Below are 20839 nucleotides of genomic sequence, written 5' to 3' on the forward strand. Positions count from 1 at the left end.
CTGGAGTCAGAGGGAACGGGTTCCAGTCTTGATTCCGCCTGCAGCTGGCTGTGTGACCTTGGGCAGGTGACTTGACCTCTCTGAGCCCTTGTTGTTTCATGTGTCTCAAGGGGATAGTGCAGGCTTGTTCTTCCTAGCACAAATGCTTGTGCAAAAGTATGTGGGATAATTTATATGAAAACTTGAGGTAGCTGTTGATTTTTAGATGAGAAATTTGAGACACAAAGAACCTAAGTGGTTTGCTCTAAGTGCTGTAGCTTATAAGTGACAAAAGCCATATATAAACACAGGTTTTCTGACAACAAGTGGTCTACCCCCAGCTCTGCGTGATGGCCGCGGCTCAGACAGATGGACAGGGGAGCCAGCATTGCACAGCTAATAACAGTTAGCACTTATGAACACTCACTGTGTGCCGGTGCTCTCCAAGAACTTGACTGTATTAACCCACTCAATCCATATGACTATTATTGGTATGTTCATTATATCAAGATTAAGTGCTTTGCCTGAGGTTGCCAAGCTGAATCTGAGCAGACTGACAGCAGGTACCTGTGCCATTAACCACTGCCCGGCCCTGCCTCTCTCAGGCCACACATGCTGAAGGGCAACCGCCGGCCAGAGCAGACCTTTTCCCAAATCAGCTCCAGGGGAGGATGGGACCACGTTGGATTCCAGGAGACTTTAAAAGAAGGGGGAGAGGAGGAGTTGGGGTGCAGGAGTACTGACCTCTATAAACACCAGGTTTACCTTGATGTCTAAATGTGCAGAGCAGTGGTCCTCAACCTTGACTATGCATCAGAGCCACCTGGGGGCTTGTCCTAACAGAGGGCTCCCCTTTCCCCATTTTCATCCAATAGGTCAGGACCTGAGAACGTGCATTTCTAACAAGTTCCCAGGTGATAGGGATGCTGCTGTCACATTTTGGGAAACCCAGGCCTAGAAAGTAAGAAGTAATAAAGTACAGGACATCAGGGTCCAGGTCCAGCCCCTTAGGACTCAACACATCTGCATAAGGAGGGCTTGGTTTGGGACACAGGGAATCTGCAGGTTCATCCCAAGGTCTCTATGAAAATTCTTTCTGCAGAAGAGGGATGGGCTGTCTGTCCTGGGCAAGAGCCCCTCTAGGGAGCCCAGCCAGTCGGCTGTGGGCTGAGGGCTGTGAGTTAAGGGCTGTGGGCTGTGGACTGAGGGCTGAGGGCTGAGGGCCGAGGGCAGTGTGTTCTGCCTCATAGATGAGTGAGCCCAGAAGCCCCCACTGCACAGTAAGTAAACAACAGCCGCCAAGTCCACAGGAAAGGCTGTCACCAAAGCCCCAGGCCTCCCAGACAGAAGCGTCCCTTCAGCTGTTGCTGTTTTGCGGCGGCTGCTGCCTTCTCATGGCCTTGTACTGACAATAGTCGTAAATAACCACCGTGCTGTAGAAAAATCATTTTAACAGCAGAGAGTCAAATAAATACATTAGAACTGACAGCTTAACTACAAGGAGTCCATTTGTATGTGGCGGCCTGCCGCTTTCCCGAGACGTGCGGTGCACGCAGGGGCCAGCAGAGGGCGCGCCGAGCTCACGTTGAGCAAGGCCAAGGGAGACTTTCCCCCCAACCCAGCCCAGTCCCTGGTAGATAGGCCTCAGCCTCCCTTAAAACAAAGCTTTCAGACTCCAGTGTGTGCGGGGGAGATCATGCAAACCTGTGCCCACACTCCCCACCCCTCCACAAGGTACAGGCTTTGTTTGTAACTAAGCTGAGAGTTTAGGTTTGGGGTTGGGGCCGGAGTGCTGAGACCTGTGTTTCTCAGACCAGTGTCACCCCTGTGGGTGGCAGAATCACCAGGTCACACTAGGGGCATCACACCTCCTTCGTGTGCCGCCCACACACACCCTAGTCCCACCCAGGCACCCAGTCGGGGCTTTTCCTCCTTGGCCCTGGTTCTTGGCAGTAGTGGCTGACCTGCCCTATCGTGACAGGTTTAACTCTGGTCCCCTCTTTCTCAGCAGCAAGTATCTGCCTCTTTCCCCGCCCATGGCTGGGCCCTCAGCATCCTGGTTTTCAGGCCACTCACTCTTTCAAGAAGTGCTGAGCATTCATCAAAGGCAATAAAGTCTCAGGACATGTTCTCCTCTGGGCGAAGGGGTTCCTATGCCGTGGGCTGGACCCTGTCTCATCTGCTGCCTGCTCCCCTGCTTTGGGCCCAGCAGGCTTTGCGTAAGGAGAGCTTTCCTGGTGCTAGGACTGAACCACAGAGAGCAGAGAGGAGCTCTTGTTTCCAGGGCTGTCCATGCTGGGTTCAAGCCCTCAACCAGCCCAAAAACTGCCTGGAGTTGGGGTGGAGATAGGTGTGGAGGGGTGTTTCTTTCCCAGAGCCAGTCTGCAGAAGAGGACAGACAGACAGATGTACCCAAATACTCAGATGCTAATTGATTGGGGGGGGGGAGGGGGTTCTTTGCTGTCTTCTTGGTTCCCCGACTTCAAACTCCTTGTCAGTGTAGACTCAATTTTGCTCCCTGTTGAGTCCAGGGGACACATTATAGGAACAGCTTACCAGCTGCCTTTGAGTCTGTGGCCACGAAGCGAGTGGTTCCTGCTCTCTGAAGGGAGTTGAACCGGCAGCAGGTTGGCCAGGAAGAAGCACTTTCTGGCCATAACATCATTCGATGCTATAATGAATCCCAAGCAGAGTTGCTGTCTCTTGGAAGCCGATTGGGTCTGACCACGTCTTGTCTCTTTGAAGCTGGAGGGATTTCTCTGTTGTGTGAGAATGAAGTCCATGGTGGAGTGGGCACCCCTGCGATTGTCTGCTCTGCACTCCTCCCCGCTGTGCTTCCCCTTCCCCGCTAACCCCCGGGATGACTGGTCACTGACAATAGACAACCCCCTGCTTCCATTGTTCCCGAGGCCTACCGACATTTTTGTTCTTGAGTTCCTTGAGATACTAAGTTCTTCTGGGGAAATTTCCCTTAAAAACAAGAAACAGAAATAACCCTCCCTTACCTCAATCCTCAGCTCCAGTCACATGTTATTAGTTGCAATCAAAAGCTCGCTGTGGCCCCCAACCAAGTTCGTGACTTCAGCCTCCAGGGTTCTTCATCAGAATATGCCCTCGCCAGAAGCTCCGTGCTTTTGTCCACGTGTGTGCCCTTCTCTCTGCCCCGAATCCTGCAGAATCCCTCTCTCCCTCAGCCTCACATAAGCTGTCCCCTCTCCTCCGAGGCTGTCCCAGTCAGGGCAGATTGATTGCTACCATATTACTCTGCTCATCCCTTTTAGAACATGTTCCTCTGTGCTGGGATTACAGAATTGTCCTCTGCACAGGGCTGTGACATCCTCCAGAGTGATGTGCCCTGGTCAGCTGTGTTTCCATGATGCCCAACACATTATAAACACAGAGGCATGTTTATACAGTGACTATGAGGCTTATAGTCCTGTCCACAGATGGAAGGGAGGGAGGCCCTGAAAATGTCCTTATGGTCAACAATTCCTAAAGACTAGACCCATGGAAGTAGAAAGAAAGAATATGTAACAGCAAGAGCGTGAACGCAGGGCAGAGTGAATATCTCTGTTCCTTTTCCTTCTGATCCTCATCTAACTCTTACTCCTCTACACACACACACACACACACACACACACACAAGCACACGCCTTGCAACTTTCCCTTGCTGTCCTAGCCCCCATCCAGGATTTAGAACTGGTTCACACTTCAGTAATCTTCTGAGCTATTGCATCCAGAGCCTCCTCCAACCTCTAATCGCCAGCGAAAATGCCCCAACTCAGAGGCAAAGAGAAAAGGAGAAGAAGAAAGGAGAAAAGAAGGCGAGAGGGGGTAAGAGAGAAAAGTAATATCCAATTTCAACATTTCGTTCTTTGCCATTTAAACGTCCAGAGGCAGCAACTGTGCAATTTGTATGTTTTGGATCGTGTCTTCTTCCTTGTGGGAGTTTCATAAATTGATGATGATAACGCAGCACATTTCTTTTAAGTCCTCAGACATTCAGTCTTTATTGCTTTATAAAGTCTGCTCGGGGCACAGATGAAATGAAACTGGTGAGATTTTGCTCTGTCCATTCTGCAAATCCCTTCACACAATTTGCACCCTATGATGCATCTTGCATTCAGAAGCAGCAAGACACATTGCAAAAGGCACTGGAGGCCAGCTCTGGGAGACAGGGGACAGGGGATGACTGGGAGACTGGACAGAGCCTTCTCAGGGGCTGGAGGGAGAAGAAGGTTCTTGATTAAAAACCAGTCCAGGGAAGCAGCTGTGGCTTTCTATAACCTCCACTTGCAACCAGGCATTTTTGAAAATTATGCACAGTTCATTTCCCTCCAGCCCTGTAATAAAATATATGCAATATGTAAATAGCAGAGTTTCTAATGTGGAAGCCATAACCATCACCTGCTCTATTTAATTATTGGAACACAATGTTTTTTTCCCCCACAGCTGAATAGCTACACTAATAGGAATATTACTCGATGGACAAACTCGCTCCCCAGACCAATACATTTTTTGGCTTTTATGCTGATTTCATGAAATAAATGTGAGTCATTCGGAGTTCACACCAGAAAGCAAGGTATTCTGCAGTATAGGCAGTGATGTGACTCTGAACTTCAGGCTGGAGAAAAGCTTTCCATCCTATCTAATAAAAAGATAATATGCAAATTAACCATCACTCCATCACAAAGATGGTGGCGCCCATAGCCACAAGATGGCAGCACCCAATCCTCTCAACCTCGCCCCAGTCCCCCAGTCCCAGGGGGGTGGCCGCTGAGAGCGGGCAGCGTGAGCGGCCTGGCAGAATGCTTGTTTCCTCACCATGGAGACAAGGCAAGCATTCTGTGCCCAGCCATGGATGGGCCTCTGAGTGCGGAGAGCCTCTGGGCAGTGGGTGTGAAGTGGCCAGGCCCTGCAGAGAGCTACTGGTGCAAGGATTCCTGCTCAGGGCTACTAGTTGTTAAGAAAAGGAATCAGACCTCTTCTGATTGAGTTGTAACATTAAAAGAGATGGAAGTAGCATATCCCTTCCACCCTCTCCCCACCACACACCCCCGACACACACACATGCAGGCAGGAATGACTCATTCTCTTCTCTAATGAACTCATTTATTCCTGAAGTGCAAGGGTGACTTAACTCATGCTGGCGTATATGCAAATGACAAGCGGTAGCTGGTTCCTTTTTTAGTGAGAGAACAGACCAGGCTCCCCATGGGGTGGCATTACCAGGTCCTACTGGGAAAAGCTGCTCCCAAGGTGCACAACCTGGTGAACTTGGCCTTTGGCTGCTGGCCTCCCCATCCGGGGCAGAAGGGAAGCGTGGTGGCAGCTTCAGGTTCCACAGAGACTGGGCTCAAGGGATGCCTCTCACTTGTTGACTTCCTTATGATGCTGCAGTCCTTCCAGGATGTTGTGTAGCAGCTGTGCTCACAGAAAGTGGATGCAAATGAATCAGTGGGTGTCTGCGTGCACACTGCTGATCAGCATAATGGAGCTGCATGGTGGCCGGTTCTGTACGGATGGACAGTCTGTTTGTCACATGAGACCCCGCCTGCGAAAGAGCGCTGCCAGCGCTGCCCTGCTCTGCAATCTATAAGCCGCTGCAGACACACAGGTTTGCAGCCATCAGGGGTTGTGATGATGAATCCCTGAAGGGCAGAGCGCGACGACAGGCAAGCCCAGGGTGCTCGCAGACGTGGAGCGAGTTAGACTTGAAATCAGAAATGAGCCCGAGATTTACTGATTTTATTAGAGGGACTAAATGCTTGGAGACAGAGGGGGTCCTTTATGAGGGCTGTTAATAGCTTGCTGGGAAAATGCACGTCGCGTTGCCTGCCACCTAGTGGCGGGAGACTACCATTGCAATTCCCTCCAGACCTTGTGAAATGACTTCCAGATTGTCTCTGAGAAGGGCAGGCAGAAAAAGGGGGAGCTGTCAGGGGGGGAGCTCACTGGGCGATGAGTGAAAGAGAGCGACTGTCCTCGCTGCCTGGCTGGCCCAGGAGCCTGACCCCAGGCAACCGGCATCTCCCGCGTGTGAACCTTGAGAGCCGGGCTGTGTAGGCATTAAGTAAGAATAACAACAGAAATGATCCGAATGATGATGATCCTATTAAGAAGCATAAACAATTATAATCATAACAGCAGATTGCTTGCACTGTTCCTTTCTGGGCTCCGACTGGTAAACATGCAAAGGACCGAGGCAGGGGGTGGAGGATGCCCTGGAGGCTGCAAACAGGATAGAAAGTCCTCCTCCACTTCATTCCCCTTTCCAGGGGAGGCTGGTGAATTGCAGTTCTGCATAGGGAGCACCCTGAGCTTCCTCCCGCAATCTCCCAGTGCACTCAGGCAAGTGTTTGGGGCCGTGGCCACTGCAGGCCAGGCACCGCCTTCTCTCCCTGTGGTGGCCTCCGCCAGGGCAGCTGCCAGGCATGGGCTCCCCATGAAGAGTCTGGGGAACCACTAGGAGAAAACAACCATAATGAATAAAGCACTTGCTTAAATTAAAAAACAAACAAACAAATAAACAAACAAACAAAAAAACACCTTTACGTTAAGAATTTCAGTGGTTTTTTATTAAAAACAACAACAACAACAACACCACATTTTTATTGATTTCAGAGCAGAAGGAAGAAGGAGAGGGAGATAGAAACATCAATGAGAGAGAATCATTGTTAGGCTGCCTCCTGCATGCCCCCTACTGGGTATAGGGCCCGCAACCCAGGCATGTGCCTTGACCCAGAATTGAACCGTAACCTCCTGGCTCATGGGTCGTTGCTCAACCACTGAGCCACACCAGATGGGCATCAGTGCTTTATTAATTGGAAGTCATTGATAAGAACTGATGAGTACTTATTCCCTCATGCACTATGTCAGGCAGATCTCACAGTGATCATATAAGGTCAGTATGGTCACAACCACCCTTCACAGATGGAGAAATAGAGGATTACTAGTAGAGAGTAGTTTGATGAAGGGCACGTAGTAAGGAACTAAACCAGGATCCAAACCCTGTTCGCACACTCCTCATTCTTTACACCTTATGGACTCCAGTTATCTTGTCCCAAACACTGAACATCAGAACCTTAGTTTCAAGGTCCTGAGGCCACTTTCCCCACCACCTTCCCTGCCCTTACACTCTGATCCACTGACTGAGGTCTGGAGGTGCCACTCAAAGCTCCCACAGCCTTTCTCCAGCCTGTGCCCACAGTATCTCTATGGCAGGAGGGAGGAGGGAGAAGAGAGGAGGGAGGAGGGAGGAGTAAGAAAGGGCTTGGGGTGGGAGGAGACGTGCTAGCTCCAGTGATCTAGAGGAGGAAAGGAAAGAGCACAAAATTGGGCAGGAGACTGGCTTTCAGAAACGGTCAGGCCCACATTTTTAAAGGGTATGAAGAACATCAGTATATCCCCTCCCCCCTTTTTTTTGAATGAAAAGCCAAGCACAGATGATCCAAGAGCAAGTGCTTGCTTCTCTTCTGCACGCTGCCTAAGCAAATAGGCTCTTGTTGACCTCAAAGTTAAGTAAAACCTTAACTGATGTGATTTCTGTGCCTCCATTATTAATGGACGGTGGGAGCAGCTGCAGCCGCAGGACTTGCCACGGTGCCCTTAGCTTCCTTGCTGATCTCCTGAGCACCAGGGGTTGCCGCTGCCTCTCAGAGGTACCTGGAGTGTGAGGGAAATACAGGCAGCTGGGGAGATGCCTATGGTGGGGATGGCCCAGAGGTGCTGAAGGGAGCGCCCATGCTTGCTAGCCCCCAAATAGGCTACCAGCGAGGAGATGCCTGTGTGTGTGTGTGTGTGTGTGTGTTGGGGGGGGGGGTGTGTCACTGACTCCCAGGGAATGTGGGTAGTGGCTGAAACCCAGCGAGTCCTGAATCACCTTCTTGTGGTTGGAGGTGACTCTAGCTCCCCACTTGGCCTTTGGCTCTCCAGAGGTGCACTTGTGATTATGTGGGGACTCGGGTGTCTCTATGTAGCTGGAGTCTTTGCTTCCCATTAAAGGGAAAACATTTATCTGGCCAAATAAAGCCACCCTGGACTATTCTAAAAGCAAATGTCCTTCAGCTATTTTGTGTCTGATGTTTGTCTTCCCGTGTATTCTCTCTTATCTGGAGACTTTGTGGATTTCCTAAAAATCAATATAAGAAGCTGAAAGGAAGTTAGCATCTGCTACTCAGAAGAGCTGCATTAAAAGAGAGAGAAAGGAGAGCTGGAGAGAGGGAAGGGTAGAGGGAGGGAAATACACAGAGAGAAGAGTAAAGTCAAACTGTGCATTGATAAAGCAAGTGTCTATGTGCCTTGCCCTGTGTTAGGAACTATGAGAATACAGAAAATAAAGGCCAGCTCAACTCTCCTGGATTCACTGGTATTTGAGGAAGCAACACAGGTAGGAAGCTATATAAAAGGAGGGATTCTCATCAAAGGACATATATGTCACAAATACACACACACACACATATGTTATGTGTCACAAATGGTAAAAATTTAAAATTATACATTTGCTTGTATCTGCTAGACTATCAGAAAGATACTTAAATTCGTGGCATTGGTTGTCTCCAAGGAGAGATATGGGGTGGCTAGCAGAAAGGGTTAAAAAAGAAAAAAGAAACCTTCATTGTATACCTTTTGGAAGAGCACAGTTTCTGAAGTCAAATGGTACAATGGCCATCTATGTATTATATTTTCCTTTTTGGAAGATTAGCATGAACATGGCAGCATGTTTACTCATTAATTTAATAATTATATATGTTGGGAGGTGGGCTGTGATATGTCAGGCATAAATGATACTTTCAACATTCCAGACCCAATTCAAAGTGTCCTACTTACACTAACTCATTTAAACTTTGTAGTGGCCCTATGAGCATGTCCAGTCATTATCATCCCGTTTAATGGATGAGGAAACTGAGGGTCACCAGGGTCAAACTAAGTTGTCCAAAACTAAACAGGCAGCAAGTGGCAGAACTGGGCGTTAGTCAGTTACCTGTCTCTGGAGTGTGTGCTTTTGGTTAATATCAGGACAGGATCTGTAATTTTCGGGGCCCAGTGACAAGTGAAAATCTGGCTTGCATTGTCAAAAAGTATGAAGAATTTTACTCCAGCGACCACAGAGCATTAGTAGACCCATCAAGTGTTGGATCTACGTAAATAGAGGTTATACACCCACAGAACCAGCCTTTGTCAACATATCACTGCCCTTCAAGGCAAACCAGGGCCTTATCCTCATGAAGCTGGCATTCTGATTGGAGGGCCAAGTGGATGATATATAGTAAACAAACAGGACATGAGTGTGTGCCAGGAAGAGAAGTAACATGCCTATGACACACAATACCACAGGCTGACAGGCTCTGTAGTAAAGATACCGCCTGTGTTTAACCCCGTGTTTCCCTAATTTTATTGACTATAGAACCATTTATTTTATTTATTTATTTAAAATATATTTTATTGATTTTTTACAGAGAGGAAGAGAGAGGGACAGAGAGTCAGAAGCATCGATGAGAGAGAATCATTGATCAGCTGCCTCCTGCACACCCCCTACTGGGGATGTGCCCGCAACCAATGTACATGCCCTTGACCAGAATCGAACCCGGGACCCTTCAGTCCGCAGGCCGATGCTCTATCCACCTAGCAAAACCGGTTTCAGCAGAACCATTTACTTTACTGTAAATCAGTATTTTTTTACTTTTTCATCTTATAAAATCATCCTTGGAACTGGAGTTTTGACAAACTCATTTTGGGCAACTCTGAATGGTATAAACCCCTTATTCTGTAGATGAGGAAATGGGGACCCAGAGAGTGTGCAGGGCTTGGTCAGTGTCTCATGTGGTTGGTTGGTGCCCAGAACAGACCCATGTCCCTTGACCCTCACCCACTGTCCTCTCGGAGATGCCTGGAGGAGCTGAGGGACAGCTGACTCGTTCCATGTCTGTTCATGCATGTAAGCAGGCAGATAGGTCGTGCTTGGCTGTGCTCTAGAGTGGTGTGGCTTTTATTTCTTACAGAACATTCCTTTCCTCATCTGGTGAGATCTTTTCCTCTCAAAGCCCCCCTCCTCCTCTTTCTCTTTCTTGTTTTCCACTCTAGGTCACCTGTGTACCACTGTTTTTCTGAAATGCAAGTTCACATTGTACTTGACATTGCTATCTTAAAAATGAAAGGAATCATTTGCTTCCAAAATAATGGCTTTCATTAAATGCTGCATGTGTCTGTTTAGGACAGCATGCCATCTTTGCATTGAAAACCCATGGCTTTGGCCTGGTGTGTGTGTGTGTGTGTGTGTGTGTGTGTGTGTGTGTGAGAGAGAGAGAGAGAGAGAGAGAGAGAGAGAGAGAGAGAGAGAGAGAGAGAGGGAGGAAATATGGGATGGGCAAGTGTTTACAGAATGCTACATTCATTCAGGGTTAAAAGCTACATGTGGGTATCGTGCCATAGGCTCTTTAGGTTGTTGAGATAGTGCCATTTAAAAAAACATTTGTTTTGCTCTGGTGTGGCTTGGTTGGTTGAGCATTGTCTCCTGCGCCTAAAGGTTGCCAGTTCCATTCCTGGTCAGGGCACATACCCAGGTTACAGGTTTGGTCCTGGTCAGAGTGCACGCAAGAGGCAACCAGTGGATGTTTCTCTCTCTACTTTTCCCTCTTAAAAAAAAAAAAAATTTTAAAGCATTTTATATTTTCTTTTAAAAAATGAAAAATAGAAACATATGTTTTACCTTAAATTTTGCCTTTGCTAAGGTGCCTTCAGAGTAAATTCTGTCCACAGCCCTTTGCTTCTCATTAAAAAGGTGGAGTTTAAGCTCTTCCTACTGCATTGAGATCACCTTTTTCACTTAAACAGTGATTTTTATTTTATTTTATTTTTACTTTATGAATTTGCTTGTTTGCATTGGCCAACTCCACCAGCTGTTTGGATTTATGTGAACTCGGGGTCAAGTGCTGATGCAGCTGAAGAACTGCAGAAATTAATTCTGAAAATGGCGACAGGAATAAGAACCTAAGCCCAAATCCGTGCTCAGTAGGCTAAAACTGATCAATTTCCCGGTCTCTAATTAAAACAAGCCACCAAATACAACAGCAGCATAAAATCCAGGGCTTTTCCTGGTGATGAATGTGACCGGCCTGCAAATTTCTCATTGCTGGGAACAGAGATTTCATGCGCAATAGCAGTTCAACAGAAAGCTTACTGGCAATTTATGTTTGGTCATATGTATGTATTGACTCACTGCCCAAACCCTGCCCCCACCCAACCACAATGTGGGTACCCATTCAATTAAACCAATTAAACAAACAAAAAAAGGAAGTTTGTTTCTCTCACCTATGTGTCTTGGAAGGTGCTCATTTCTGGATGTTGAAGGGGTAAACAAATATGGCAGGAGAGCTACATTTTTGATTACTTGAATTGTGAAAATTTGCATGCGCACCATCTGCTTGTAAACGGAATCCTAGCTTTCCATCAATTAGCACTATCATTTTGGAAGTAATGCAGGTTCACTTCTGATTGATCTTCAATTAACACTAGATCTTAGCTATTTTCTTTATCCCTAACTTATTTTCTCTCTCTCTCTCTCGGATAAACAGGGAAGCTGCAAAATGACCTTCCTGCTTTGAAATACAGATACCTCTTCTTGATGAGAGTATCCACGTTCCTTCCACCTCTCTTAATCCCTGAGTTAGTAAGAGCTCAGGTAATGCCAATCAGTATCATTTTATTTCCAAAAGAGCATCAGGAAATCAGCCACGAAGGCCTCATTACCTGCAAACTCCCTTCCTTCCTTCCTTCCTTCCTTCCTTCCTTCCTTCCTTCCTTCCTTCCTTCCTTCCTTCCTTCCTTCTCCTCCTCCTCCTCCTCCTCCTCCTCCTCCTCCTCCTCCTCCTCCTCCTCCTTCTTCCTCTCTCTCTCTCTCTCTCTCTCTCTCTCTCTCTCTCTCTCTCTCTCTCTCTCTCATTGGAAAATTTTACAAAATAAGTTATAACACTATTATGTCAAGAAGCCCCCAAAACAGCAATTGCAAAACTGAAGGAATTTGGAGGTTGTGCAGAATCATCCAGCTCCTTTCCTTGGACACAAGCTCTCAGGGTGTGCAGGGGACACAGCTGTCCTCTAGCCATCCCCACCCAGGGCAGGCGTCCCCGCCAGGTCATCAGCCAGCTCCTCCTTGTTGCCACCACTGGATAAAGGGGCAGAACCTCTCTGATGAGGTGGTTGCAGTGACGTTCTGGAAGCTGATATAACTCTGATACTTCTTTTGCAGTCTAGGATAATGCCCGATGTTACTGCTCATTTCCTTATAGCTGATGGTAATACATCACTGTGATATGTTATCCGGCTTTCCCTTCACAGATCCCATTCATATAATATTTGTTATAGTTTCAAGCACATAATTTTACCACATAGGGGACTGTCTTTTTCTCATTATGGAAATAAGATTTACTTAGCAATCCTTTCTGCTATAGTCAGCTTATTGGAAGCTTTTTATGCCATTAAGCAAGGATAGTATTTTTTTTTTTAATGGAAAAGGTCTAAGACTTTTCTTCTTATATTTGTGTTATATGCATCATTGTGTCCTTTATTAGCTTGCTATACAAAGAGAGAATGAACAACATTTGTGGAAAATGAATCACAAAGGGCACTGTACTTATGGCTTAATACCACAAAAGCTCACTTTTTGCTCATGTCGCAGTTCCATGTCCATGCTGTCTTTCCTGGGTGATGGGCCACGTTATAGTTCCACTGTCCTCCAGGGATTTGAAATCTTCCCCATTCAGCCAGGATATGTGGGGGGAAAAGACAGAATGGAGGCTCCCATGTGAGAGTTTATATGGGCCTGAAAGTGCCACTCATCATTTCTTCATGCATCCCATGAGCTGCAACTCAGCCGCTGGCCAAACCCCACTGCAAGACGAGCGGAAAATAGCCTGTACTTATTGTCAAGAATGGCCCGCTGGGCTGCGGGACCTTTACCTGACTCTCCCTGCTTCCACTCAGCAGGCTTTCGCTGAGACTGGAAAGGAAGACACACCACTGCAAGGCCTGCAATGTGTATGATATGGATGCCCCAGAAATTTCCTTTTTTTTATGGGGCTGAACCTTGAAATGACTTTCTCCAATTAGACCCCAGCTTCTACCTGAAGTAAGTTACAGCTTATAGTCTTTAATGTATAATAACAGCAGTAATAATAAGAGTCGACTACCTTTAGGGACATGTCAGACACTGTTCTACCTGCTTAGCTGCATAATCTCATTTAATCATCATTGCATCTGTAAGAAGTAGGTACGTTCTTATCAATATTTGAAATGAAGAAGCCCGGTTGTAAAGAGATTCTATTTTATTACAGTGATGTTGTTTTAATTTAGGTACAAATGCTACGTGAGGTTTTAGAAAGCCATGGCTGACTCTGAAGGATATGATTGGAAAGAATTAGTACAGCCCGGGTTGGTGAGGATCAGAGGTTGAGCATAGACCCATGAACCAAGAGGTTGCTGGTTCGATTCCCAGTCGGGTCACATGCCTAAGTTGCAGGCGTCATGCCTAGAAGGGGGCACGCAGAAGGCAGCTGATCAATGCTTCACTCTTATCGATATTTCTCTCTCTCTCTTTAGTCCTCTCTCTTTCTCTCTCTCTAAAAGTCAATAAACACACACACACACACACACACACACACACACACACACACACGTATATATTAAAAAAAAAGAATTAGTACAACTTCTGGCATGATTCCCAGCACATGGGTATCTAACCATACCTTCTAAGAGCCATGCCCACTTCAGGTAGCCACTTCCTCTGGGACACCCTAGCATACCTGTCCATGCTGGAACCTGCCAATAAAACTGACCACCCTTCCTGACCGAAAGAGGACTCAGCACTTTTGCAGAATTCACAGGCCACCAAGACAGTGTCCATCCATCAGCACTGTCCTCACCCTGTTTGGAGCTGTGAGCACTATTGTCCTAGAGTAGAAACTATTCCCCTTATCTTCCCTACAGGGGCTAGGAGGATAGGGGGTGGCATTGGAACTTGTTCCTAGTTTACTTATAGCTGGTGAATCTATAGGAACTTCTACATGAATCTATGTGAAATGGCCCACTTGGGTGAAGGAAAATCCCTGTTCTTAGCTCTTCCCTTAGCATTTGGATACTAATCTTTAATGGGACTAAAGCAAAGTGTCATTTATGCAATGACCCCAGCTCACTGCATTGCAGCCAAGAATAAGGAAATAAGTAAAGGAGACCCTCATTGTGAAAGGAGATGCCAATAACTAAATCCAGTAGTTGGGAAGGTGAGATGATGCAGGCAAAGCCCCAGTTCCCACAGGGGAGGCCTTGGACCTCAGGAAGGTTTAGTGCCTCCTACCCATGGCATGGGCAATGGAGTGTTGGCTCTGCTCAGTCATCAAGGGTGACAGGGATGAAGGGAGATAGAGAGGAGGGTGCAGCTTTACTATCAAAACTATGTTGGCTGTCCATGTTCATTTACTCGAATCAATGCCCATAACTCTCTCTTTAACATCTAATTGCCTTCAGATTCTGCTCTTTAGAGGTAATTGTTAGTGAAGGCTGCAGTATTTGCTTTTCTTCCATAAATGATCTATATCTATATATATAAAAGCCTAAGCAGCCAAATGACTGAATGACTGGAATGACCAGAACCACTGGAACCACTGGTTGCTCTGATGTGCCCTGGCCACCAGGGGGGGCAGATGCTCAATGGAGTAGCTGCCTTCTGATGGTCAGTGAGCTCCCACAGTGCTCAGCTGACCAACCCATCCTGGTGACCAACCAGCCTGGCAGCAGTAACTCCCTCCCTCAGTAGTCCTACAGGTCCAGTCTCTGGAGAATGGGCCAGGCACTGATGGACCAGTGCCACTGGCACAATTCCAACAGTGCCACCAGCTTCCTGGAAGACAGCTTTGGGCACTGTAGCCACTTCCCCTCCCTAGACGCTCTGTAAGCAAGAAATAATATATAAGAGTGGCTGCCAGGTGGCTCCAAACAACCGGTGCAAATGTCAGGGAGACAGATCCGGATCCCAGGCTGGCAAGGTCATCCCACCGCCTGCCCGGAGGGCCAATCGCATCCTTGTCCCCCCCTCCCCCCCACTTCCCTTGGGACCCCACCCATTCACAAATTCATGCAAGGACCTCTAGTTCAATTATAACACTAAATTTCTCTCCATGAGTTTTTACCTTTCTTCCTTCCTTCCTTCCTTCCTTCCTTCCTTCCTTCCTTCCTTCCTTCCTTCCTTCCTTCCTTCCTTCCTTTCTTTCTTTCTTTCAATTCACCTGTGAATATAGATCTCTACGTTTCCTCCCCTCTCCACCCCCCTTTACCAGTATCTGGATGTTGACTTTTCAGTTTAACTTGAATAGCTTATTTCCCCTTCTCCAACAGGCAGCCAAAGACTGAGCAAGAAACTAATTCCATGGGGTTTCGTGTTGAAATTTAGAAAGAGTTAGATTAGGAAATCCGGATTTAAATATTTCCTAATGAGTAGCTGTAATTAAATACTTGCTTTGACAACTTGTCTGTTGCCTGGAGGACATCACAAGCAAATCAGGTGGGAGAAGGACTCCAGCCTTATGAAAGATTGGCCCTTTAGAAGAAGGGGCCTATCTGATATACAAGAATGTGAAGCAGAGAAGGTGGAGGGGTAATTTATCCCCCACCAGGCCTATTACAGCATCTTAACCACAATGGACACTTAATTCATGATTTTTGAGTGTGCTGGGGGGAAGCCAGGCTGCAGGTGTGAGAGCAAAAGAAAAGGGCAATTATGTAGGGGGAAGGGAGCAGAAAAGCTGGTTTTGATTTTAAGACACTGAGATGCTTGAGGCGGGGAGAGGTCAGTGCGTTTTTTATCTCTGGGGAGATGAAGCAGCGAGTTAGATGAGACAGGAGGAACCTCAGAAAAAAAGCAGTTAACTTCGGAGTTTATAAAAGACTTTGCAAGATGATGTGAGGGTTAAGGAGTGCTCAAGTTGTGTCTCCTTCAAATCCCATTAGCGGGGAAAGTATTTTCGCAGCCACGTTTTAAAAAAATGAATGGCAAGAAACAGACTCTCCCTGCCTTCTGCCCTGCCTCCGTGGAGGGGCCAGAGCGTGGCCCGGAGCAGGCCTGTTCAGACTAATGGCAGGAGAGCGGTAATGAGGCCTTTCTCCCAGGACTGATTTGTCTGCAGAAAGGAGAAAGTCATCAGGTATCCATTGTGAGAAGACCCGCCTCCTCGGAACAATGGCCCTGATGAAGCTGCTAGAAGGTTCTTATCAGGGAGAAAAGACTCCTCGCAGAAGGAGGGGAAAATGAAAGGCTGCAGACCCCCAAATCACGCCGTAAGCTCCGTGCGGTGGAGAGAGGACGAGGGAAGGCACACTTCCTGAATGCCAAGTGACGGTGGCTGGTCAATCAAACTGAGCCTCTGAAGAGAGACATTAAAAAAGATGAGCGAGGGCCACTTCCCCGCCGGCGGGCTGGATGCAGGCAGGGAGCGTGAGGTTGCCTGGGCTCGCGCTGTGGAATTCTAAGTTCTTGGGGCCAAGGTAAACAGCTACCGGTCATATAAACGTACCCTCTGGCTTCTGCCTAGAGGTTTTCTAGACCCAGGTCACAGGGTAGCTCCTGTGGCTGGATCCTGGGAAGGAAGAAAAGATTCACATCCAGCAGAGTCTTAACAAGACCCTAGGCCCAATTTTTTGCAGGTTGCAGACACTCAGAATCAGAAAAGGGAGTGCTGTAAAAGGGAGAAGTAGAATCAATGTTGCACTTTTTAAGTTTTGTCAGATGCTTTACTGATTTGGACTCATTTCATCTTTATCACCTCCTGAGAGGTATTGTTTAGCACATGATTAATGAACTGTGACAAAAACATCCAATCATATTGCTCCCCCATTCAAAATGCGTTATTGGCTCTTTATTCCTAAATTGAGTTCATCTCTGCCTCCCTCCTCCCCAGAATTAGAAAGCTTCCCCATGTATGGCCACCACCCACCTCTCCTGCTTTTCCTCCCACCACTTACATGCGTGTCTCGCTTTGGTGCTGGACAAAGGCGACTTCTTGATGTTCTTCAGACAAGACAGACCTCACACCACCTTCCTGCCTTGGCTGATGCTATCCCCTCCACCTGCAGTCTTCTCTTGACATCTCTGGCCTGCCCCCTTGGTTAGGGGCAGAAATAGAATATTGGGGACTATTGGTTGTAAGAAATAGTAATCATGTTCTGTTAACCATGATTGTTTTGTTCTGATTAAAGAAAGCACATTCTAACCGGACTGGGAGGGAGATGTATGCCCCCAGGATCCGGGAGTCAGCCTTGGACCTGAAAGTCAACCTTGAAATGCAATTCAGTCTCATTCAAGAACTTCCTATTAGCCTAACCAGTTTGGCTCAGTGGATTGATCGTCAGCCTGTGGACTCAGGCGTCCCAGGTTCCATTCTGGTCAAGGGCATGTAATTTGGTTGTGGGCACATCCCCAGTAGGGGGTGTGCAGGAAGCAGCTGATTGATGTTTCTCTCTCTCTCTCTCTCTCTCTCTCTCTCTCTCTCTCTCTCTCTCTCTCATCAATGTCTCTAACTCTCTATCCCTCTCCCTTCTTCTCGGTAAAAATCAATAAGATATTTTAAAAAAGAAGAACTTCCTATTATATGGCAAGATTAATATTCTTGTTGCCCAAACAATGGAGGCCCGCCTAGCCCACATTGCCTGTAATACCCATTTTGGATACCCATTCTTATTCCTTTTGCCTATTTCCCCCTGTAATCTTCCTCCTGCCCAATATAAGCAACAGGCTTATGGGGGGGAGGAAGGGAAGCAGAGCAGATTTTCGTGGATGACCTGCTGCTCTTTCATACTGGAAGCAGGATTGGATTCAATCCTGTCTCTGCTTAATTGGCTCAAGTAGTGACAGGCAGCCCGAGCCCATTGGTTGTCTGGTTTCATATTCACTTTTTTAAAATCCTATCTATCTTTCAATGTTGTGTGAATTCTCCTCCTTCATGAAGTCTTGATCCAAATGAAGGTTAAATTCTCCCTCCCTGGAACTCTCAGAGTACTTTTCTTCTCTCATGGGGCTTCTCGTATTGCTCCTTATATTGTGGTCATTTATGGCCTCATCTAACCCTCTGTAATAAACCATGAGTTCAAGGGCAGGGATTGTGTTCTGCTTATCTCTCTTTTATCTCCCAGTGACTAGTATATAGTAGGTGATCTTTGATTAATGATTGAGCCCAGCTGGTGCGGCTCAGTGGTTGAACGTATACCTGTGAATCAGGAGGTCAGGGTTAGATTCCCTGGTCAGGGCACATGGCAGGGCTTCAGACTTGATCCCTAGTAGGGGGCGTGCACAAGTCAGCCAATCAATGATTCCCTCTCTTCATTGATGTTTCTTTCCCTTTCTTCCTCTCTGAAATTGAGAAAAATATATTTTAAAAACAAGGGGATTTTCATCAGCATCCAAATGCCTAATTGTGAAGCAGTGTAATCTTTGTTTTGTCATTTCTAAGTTCTTTTGGAAAACAAGAGTCACAGGAAACATTTGGATTTCTTGAGGCAGCATTCATGTGCTTGGTGGAGGTCACCTGGGCAGAACTGTCCCTTATCAGGGACAGACTTTAAAGGGATTTGGATTTTGGCTCCTTTCACTGCTGTTCCTTGTCCTCTAAACAGGGTGGAGTCAAGCAACACAAGGTGCAATTTATTCCGTACTTACCCTGTGCCTAGCCCTTTGTTAGCCATTTTTGGTCATTAACTGATTTAATCTTTGTAACAATCCCTCCCAGGAGGCATTATTTCCCTTGCACAGTTGAATTAGCTGGTTTAACTAAGTTAAATAAGTTGCTTAAGGTTATATAGCTGGCAAAGATTCCAGCTCAGATACCGACTCCAAACTTGTGGATGTGCCCACTATTCTATGCTGCCTCCTGGACATGATCCAGAGGATTTTCTGGGAAAGAAATAGGCAGGGAGAACATGCAAGATGCAACACTGTTAAAAATGAAATTTTAAGAAGCCCCTTAAGGATAGAGGAGACGGATAACAGGATGTAGCAGTTGGTCCTGGGCCTATTAATCCTCATAACGCCTGAGGCAGTTTTGATTATCATCAGATCTGAGAACCGCAGCACTGTAGTGTAGACAGAACTTGGGTGTTATGGTCTGAAAGCTGTGGTTCAAAACCCATCTCTGTCACGGACCAGTCACATGAAATTTAAGCAAGTTATGAAAACTTTGTGTGCTTAATGTTCTCATCTGTAGGACGGGGAGCATAATAACCTCTGGAATGTTTGTTGCAAGGATTCAGGAAAAGGATTAAATGTGATTACATGTCCATGGAGGAAGTGAAATTGCCACCACGATGCTTGAGACACAATCAGTTTGAAAACCCATTAAAAATGCTTTTTTAGCCCAAATCAGTTTGGCTCAGTAGATGGAGCCTCCGCCTGAGGACTAAAAGGTCCCAGGTTCAATTGTGGGCACAACCCTAGTAGGGGGTGTGCAGGAGGCAGCTAATTGTTTTTCTCTCATCAATGTTTCTAACTCTCTATCCCTCTCTCTCCCTACCTCTCTGTAAAAAAATAATAATAATAAAATAAAATAAAATAAAGAATTCTTATTTTTAATTGATTTTATTTATTTATTTATATTAATCCTCACCTGAAGGATATTTTTCCATTGATTTTTAGAGAGTGGAAGGGAGGGGAAGAGACCAAGCCTGCAACCAAGGTACATGCCCTTGACCAGAATAGAACCTGGAACGCTTCAGTCTATGAGCTGATGCTCTATCCACTGAGCCAAACTGTGTGGGGCTAAAAATGTTTGTTTTTAGATGTGTCCTCTTATAGTCTTTAACAGCGAACAAATTCTTGAGAAAGAATGTTTTCTTTTAATCCACTTGTGTCTCTGTGCAGAAAGCTTTTCCAACCCAACCTTAGGTTTAGTGGCTGCTCTTTTGGGGTGTTCCTGGGGAGCCCTGGGCATGCATCCCTCTTCACCCTGCCTCACTCTGCAGAAATTTTCTACAGAAGTGCCTTGTCCAGGTAACACTTAGAGAGCTGAGAAGGCGAGGCATTGGTATCCTATCTTTAGGAATACCAGAAATGCTTAATGACTTGTGGAGAGTGGCTACAGTGTTTGGACAGGTTCAAGCCTCGGACTAAGGAGAGGGCACAGTCCTCTCATGGCCATGTGCAAGTCCCAGCTTGGAGGGCAGAGTCCTCCCAGCACAGTTACAGCCAGAGCCTATAGTTGTAAGCTTGAACCTATGGTCCGAACACGTGGCCCCATGTGCCTGAGTGATGTGGGCTTGATAGAGTTCAGGTGCATGTAATTGAGTAGGTTTGAAACCAAGGAGAATGTTGTAAACATCTTGACCACATTCTTACTTTGCCTTGTGGAATCTGTCTATCAAATAAAGACACAGCTTACAGGCTGTGGCATTGTCTCCATCAGAAAGGGCAGTGTCCCACCCAGACCCAGCTTTCTTCTCTTATCTGTCTTTTCTAATCCTTCACCGCCCCCTCTCAGTGTCATTGTGACACTGGTGCGGCACAATGACTTGCCCGAGACCATGTGCTGAATCAGTGGCAGAACCAGGAATCATATCCTAGAGTTCCTCCCACTATGTCAGCAAAGAGCAACTTCGGAGGAAAACCTGTCCTGGCCCAGGGGAGAGGTGACCATCCAGAAGCAGGTGAGGTTGGTTTTCTTCTCATTTCTAATTTTCTTTCATTTCTGGACTCTGGTTCCACGTTAATGGCTTGGCAGAAACTTCACAATTAAAATTCTGAGAGCCATCACTGCTAGTGGATCTCCTGGCATCTGGAGTAGCTGTCAAAAGTCTAAGAGCCAATATCCAACCGGACCCTTTCTGG

Source organism: Pipistrellus hanaki (genome assembly GCF_964339955.1).
Source record: "Pipistrellus hanaki genome assembly, chromosome: 18".
In the NCBI taxonomy this organism is placed as follows: Eukaryota; Metazoa; Chordata; class Mammalia; order Chiroptera; family Vespertilionidae; genus Pipistrellus; species Pipistrellus hanaki.